The following is a 6,900-nucleotide window of genomic DNA, read 5'->3' on the forward strand; positions in this document are numbered from 1 at the left end:
AGGAGTTAGATTGAAGAAAGAGATGATGGTTTGCCAAAGATGATGTAAGGATCTGGACTGGCCCATATCGTGAGCACAGCCAGCAACTCGTGTTCTAATTTTATCACTTTTCCTCTCTCTCTTCTCATTTCCCCCATGCAATTTGTCCACCGAACAAGTGGGAGAGGGGCAGTACCAACAACACTGAGTCTAGATTGCATGCAGGAGATTCCACACACTTCAGGATAGGTAAAAAATGTGCTCATCTTTCCGTATTTTAAAACCCTTATGGCACATTTTTGCCAACATTTACCCATGTGCTACCAACTGTGAATTTATGTAAAGAATCATGCATAGCATTTCAGGGTGATAATTCCATATTTAACATTTTGCTTGGTCTTTCTTTCAGGAAAGTTTCTCTAGTCCTCACTTTATTGTATTCCATAAACTACGGTCTGAAAAAGACCAGAAGGCTGGGGTCACACTGAAGGTGGGGGGGTTTCAGAGGGTGGAAAATCATGAAAAAAAAAATGTCCAAATAAACAAGGAAACGCTCTGAGCAGCAGCTCAGAATTGTATGTATAGAATTTTAAACGGAGTTTTCAGATAAATACTGCATATTCCATTTTAAGTTCAGATATAAGAGTTAAAGTAAAATTTCTCTGTTCCTTCATATTTGATAACGGCCCAAGCTGATTCAATAAAGAAATTATCATGCTGTAAGTATCCCAAGGGAAAAGTTGATAAACTAGCTCCTATTCTCTACATATGTGTATAAACAAATACCTCATCTTAAGAAGAGTCTTATCAGATAGTAAACAACAGGAACTCAGGGCAGCTGCTTTGGAAAATAAAAAGTCATTTTTAAGCTGATTTACAAGTGCAGATAATTTCCCTAGATTCAAAGCTGGTTTCCTTTTTTAGCAGGCAGTCCTGAAGGTAGGAACAAAAGGGATTATCTAGAACCATCACTTAAAGTGGTCGAGGTAATGTAATCCCACATCGCCCTGGTTTCTCCCTTTCCTATGCCCCAGAGACATCCATGTTGGTTTTAAAAGCCAGATACTCAGAGAAAAATGAACCTGAGTGTAAGGGAGCCTTAGCCAAGGCTCCACGTGGGGGCCACGGTACAGGCCTCTCAGTAGGCTCCAGATCTGTGATTCAGCCTTGAGTTCTGTGCTCCTCCCGGCTTTGCCCTGGAAAGAGCATCCCCGGGCTGCAGCTGAGAGCTCAGGCTGAACCTCGCGTTCCTGTTGATTACTACTTCAGCTGTTTGCAGCCGGGAGACAGGCAGAGTCCTGCTCTGATTGGCTGCCTTACTCTGACGTAACAGCAGGCCCAGCCAATCAATTGCTTGCACTCCAAGAGCATAAAGATGAATTGTAACAGCCAAGGTCCTGGGAATAAAAAAAAAGGAGCAACCAGCCCCCAAACAAAACCATGCACACGGCTTCTGGAAGGACCCGGAGAGCCGTGCTTCCTGCTCTCTTCTGCCGGAAGCCCTCTGGGCCGGGCTGTTTGCACCCCAACTCCTTGGCACTTTGCCGAGTTCACACCATTTTCAAAGTAGGTCATTCCAAGTAATCTCAGCAGAGGAGGGATACGCAGACAGCAACAGTGTACGAAGCCTGCGAGAAGCCCAGATCTTGCAGCGGAGGGCTGGAACATAATGGTGAGCAGCCCGGCGGGAGGCTGCAACTGCGACGTGCTCGCTCGCCTTCCTCAGAGCCGCCAGGCGGGCCTGCTTTTAAGCACATCCACTCTCTTTGCCATTTACAATTGGTCAGGGCCTAACTCTTCTGGACAAACCTTCAGCAGGACTTAAATGTTAACCTGAATGAAAATTCACTGTAAGAAGGATGATGTCATCTTGATTCAGCTCTTTGTTCAACGTGTTGAGAAGATTCATTGTTATTTATGAGGCTAGTGAGGTTTTTTCCCTAAGAAGGCGTGCTGGTACCCCTAAGGAGAATGCAAATAAAAATAGATGCATGCAAAATTTTCCTAAACATATTGAGGAATATGTGTATAAAACAAGTGCATGTATCATTAAAAACATCGACCTCATACATGTTCTTAAACACATAGAACTCATACATTATTATTCACACACACTGATCAAAAGGTAAACTCCACTTTCCTGATCAATGACATGCATAGACACGTGTCAAATAATGTTTGAAAAGTCTGTGTTGTCTTTAAACATGACCTACCTTCAGGCATCATAATACAGAAGTTTCCTTTGCTATACTGTTTCCTCAGCCTGCAATACCCTCCCTTCTCCTCTTCTCCTGGCAAAACTTACCCACCTTTAAGCCCCTCTTAAATTCTTCCTCTTTAGGAAACCTCTGGCTACAGATTCTCAGGGATTCTTTCTTTCCATTCAGAACCGGTGCAGCAATAAAAGTAGCCAAAAGCACACACCTATGAATAGCCTATGTTTGATGTAGCCGCTAGTTGTTTATTATACCATAACTCCTGGAAAGCCGGGGCCAGTGTCTCATATTTCAATTGTACATCACACCTGCTTAGCACCCATACTGCTTTAAGGACAAAGGGAGAAATGAAAGGGAGGAGGAAGGACGAAAACTAACATTGATTGAATGCCTAGTAGGTACTAGCTACTGCACCAAGATTTCTATCGATTTTTTTTTTTCATTTAAAGCTCATAACAGCCTTAGAGTGGAAGATTTGCTTTCCACCATTTTAAAGAAAGCAGAGGCTTAGAAGTTATATAACTTACCCAAGATGGAACAGCCAATAAGCAGAGAAACCAAGATTCAAACATGGCTAAGCAACAGCCTGCTCTTGCCACTACTCCCCAGTTCTCAATCTTGGCTGATCAGCTTTTATAAATTTCAAATGTCTAGGCCCCACCCCGGAAGATTTTGATTCAGATTTCTAAGCCCAGGAGAGCAAGGAGTGTTTATTTCCTTAACCGCGATGTTGCCAGCAATGCCTTGCATATAGCAGCAGTCAATACATATCTGTTAAATAAGTGAATTCAATCCACCTGGAGCAGTGGTTCTCAAGCCCGACTATATGTTAGACTCACCTGGAGAGCTGATTAAGCAAAGCCTTTCTCTAGGTCCCGCCCCTAGAGATTCTGATGCAGCTGGTCCAGGGTGGGGCCACCTGGCAGGCATCCTAGTATTCAAAAACTCCCCAGGCGATTCACATATGCAGCCCAGGCTGAGAACCATGGGTCTAGAGTGAGGTCATGGCATCTGCAGATTTTTAAAATCTCCACAGGTAATTCTGATCTTCAGCCAGGGCTGAGAACTACCGCCTACACATCATGCTGCCTCTCTCTGGGTTTTATAAATGGGAAAGCATTACTTTCTAAAAATAATTCTGTCAACAAGTATGGGCGTGCTCACCCATGCACAGTAGTGTACCCGCTTGGGGTACATTATAGAAGGAACAATGGGGCCGACTGTCACCTGATTTCTAATCTGTAACTCGTTCAGTGCTAACTTGCTCTTTGATTTTTGTCTGTCTTGGACTAGCTGGAGAATGATTTATGAAACTGACAGATCAGGAGTCTTGTTTTTCAGCTCGAAGAAAGAGAATGAATCTCGTCTACTGAGCTAAGGGATAACTTTTAACCTTCATGAGCTTCAATAATAAATTTGGTCAATGTTCATGCACTGATGTGAATATTTTCACTTAGGAATATATGGGGGAGAGTGGGGGAAAAATATTAAAATGCACAGCTTTCTGCTAGTTACGAGATGGGCAAGAGAAGGGAAAAAAAAGACCGTGCCTGCATGTGAACCCCAGACATGTTTAGTAATGCCTCTAATCATCTGGAAATCAAGGAAAATTATGTGCCGTGAATTTATGTGTTGTTAGCTGTAAACATTTCTTAAGGTGCATTATCCAGAACATATCAGAAAACAATTTAATACTGGGGAGAGATATTATTACTTGCATGTAATAAGCCCGACCAAAACCCGATGCATTAAACATTTCTGTAAAAGTCATATTGACATTATAGAATTATTATCAGCACATAAACAACAGCCACTGTTAAGAATCAAGGAAAGGGAACGCTTTAAAGAGCCAATTATTTTACAGTAGGGGAAATCAACTTTTTATATGCACCATGAAATTTGTATGTAATTAATAATAGGTGACATTTATTGAGCCCTTAACTCTGTGCCTGGCAGTCTTTGACATGCTTTTCATGTATTCTCATTTAATCTTCACAACAAAGACATGAAATAAGTACTTTAATAATCTCCTTTACAGATAAGAAAACCGAGGCACAGAGGGGCTAAGTAACTTGCCCAAGGACCCACAGCTTGTAAGTAGTAAGTACACTGAGATTCAAATTCAGGCAATCTGATTTCATGATGGTTTTAACCAGTATACGTGAGAAATAACATTTTCTCTATGCTGATGTTATGTTGTTTCAAGCAATTGCATCTTTTTCACTTTGTGTGACCCTGACATATGGTAGTCAGAGAAAACAGATTTCTGGAGGGAAAGGAACCCTTGTTTTGTCTCAAATTTAATTCCACACCTCCTCCCTTAGTTTCCACTACTAAACACAATTTCTAAAACACCTTTCTCACAGAATTGAAATCCAGTTCAACAAATATGTTAAGCACCAATTCTGTGTAAGGTTACCATGCAGGATTAGAAAATGAGCAAAACACAGCCCTTGACGTTAAAAATCTTTTATAAATGCAGACAGATTTTGGCATCCCCATATAAAATCCTTCTGTCACTTTTCTCTCTTGGAATGGATTCCAAATCCCAAAGCCAGCCTTGGAGACCTGGCATGATTTGGTCCCTCCCCTCTCCCTGGTGGGAGTGGGCTTCAACTATATTGGGCTACTCTTGGAGCCTTTAATGCTCCACATCCTTTCCAAGGTCAGAGTCTCCACATGCATTGTTCCCACCATCTCACACACATGCCCCCTTGCCCACTTTTGTGGCTGGAAACTCCTCTACGTCCCGCAGATCTCAGCTCAAACATCACTTTCTCAGGAAAGCCTTCCCTGATGGGCAGCAACCAGGTCCAAGCCCTCTGCTGAAATCTGTCGTAGCCTCCTCTTCTTTTCATTCGTGGAACTTAACCACCGCTGTGATATTTATCTGTGTAGTCATTTGTTGAGTGTCTCTGTCTCCCACCTGCTTGTAAAGTCCCATGAGCAGGGAGGAGAGTGCGTATTACTCTATTCACTGCAACTAGCACCCTGCATTCTACCATATGGTAGAATCTAAATATTTCTTTTAAGATATAGTCTTCCGTTTAAATGTCATCTGTGCCTTTGGTCCCAGGTCTCTGCTCTAACTGGTCCTAGGGTTCTGCACTATCCCTTGTTCGCCCTCCACATCCTGCTTACTCCTCCTCAAATTATCCTAATGTTAGAGTATCGCTCGTTTCCTGCTGGCACCTTGACTGATACAGGTAAGAATTTGATGGGCCAAAAAGAAGAAAAAATTAATGGTTCAGATACATGTGTAGAGAGAATTGAATACTCTTAAAAACCACTTTAATATTTTCATCTAAATTTCTAGACATCACAGTGGCTAAACATTTACCTGAAAATTAAACGTATACTTGAAGAGTGAGCTGATACCAAGTCGGGTTATAGCGTATTAGGGGATGAAGAACACAATTCAGTTCTTGTAAAACAGGTTCCCAGTTAAGCTAAACGAGAGGAGGAGACCCAGATGCCCACGTGCATTCAGGCTCCTCCTGCGAGTATACCTGGGGATGAGGAGGGTGCGTTTTAAATATTATAAGGCAAATACAATTTTTTTTTCCCTTAAGGAAGAAATTTGTTCTTTGACAGTTCTCAGAGGCTAGAAATCTGAAATCAAGGTGTTGGCAGGGCCATGCTCCCTCTGAAGGCTCTAGGGGAGCGTCTTTCCTCATCTTCAGTCCTTGGCCTTCCTTGGCTTATAGCTGCATGATTCTAATCGCTGCCTTTGTATCCCATGGCTATTTTTCCTCTGTGTGTGTCTCTGTGTCTACAAAGCTCTCTCTCCTTATAAGGACACCAGTCATTGGATAGTGCCTATCCTAATCCATTATTACTTCCTCTAAATTTGATTACATCTGCAAAACCCATATTCCCAAATAAGGTCACATTCACAGGTATTGGGGGTTAGGACTTGAACATATCTTTTTGGGGAACACAGTTCAACTCACAACACTTGTTATTTATATAAAACCAATTATTTTCCTCCTTTCTTTTTCTCCTATTTTATATAAGGAATGTTGGTGGTTGTTTGAGTCTTCTCTCTCCTGTTTGTTGGTCAAGCTAGCTATCAGTCTGTCAGTTTTGTTGGTGGTGGTTAACTTTATAATTTAGTCTTTGGATTACAGAATATCCGGGTGGGATTGTGCCTGAACTAGAACTGGAATTAATATCTCCCTGATGTGGATATGGTAATGGATAAGGATCTTCTCTTTTTGGGAAGAGGGTGAGGGTATCTTCATCTTAATTGGAATAGTTGCATGCTGTTAGGCAGATGGATGATGTGGCTACTATTCTTGTTATATGGAAGTTTAAGTATGGTAGAATGGTGAGAATGATGCTGAGTAGCCAAAATGGTAGACTGTTGTGGTTATTTGTGGGAGACTGATGGGAGATTGATTGAAGAGAGGAGAAACCATTTTTTTGTTTCCTGCCTCTGATGGAGCTTATGGAAGCTTCTGGGTTCCTACTCAGGCAGAGCAGTTCCAACAACTACAGCGGCAGAGTGTGCCCAGCCTTCATGGAGCCCTGACTTTGGCAGTGGTAGTGACAATGCTAGGTGACATTGGGCTCCTGCATCTTCAGTGTGAGTGTGGGCTCCTGGCTTACTTCATTTATTCCTTCTCTACCACTCTTCCTTTCTTTATGTAGATCCAAGTTTCTAACCTATATCATTTTCATTCTTTCTGAAGAATTTCTTTTA

Source organism: Ceratotherium simum, chromosome 13, assembly GCF_057802395.1.
Source record: "Ceratotherium simum simum isolate JZ-2026a chromosome 13, ASM5780239v1, whole genome shotgun sequence".
Classification (NCBI taxonomy): domain Eukaryota; kingdom Metazoa; phylum Chordata; class Mammalia; order Perissodactyla; family Rhinocerotidae; genus Ceratotherium; species Ceratotherium simum.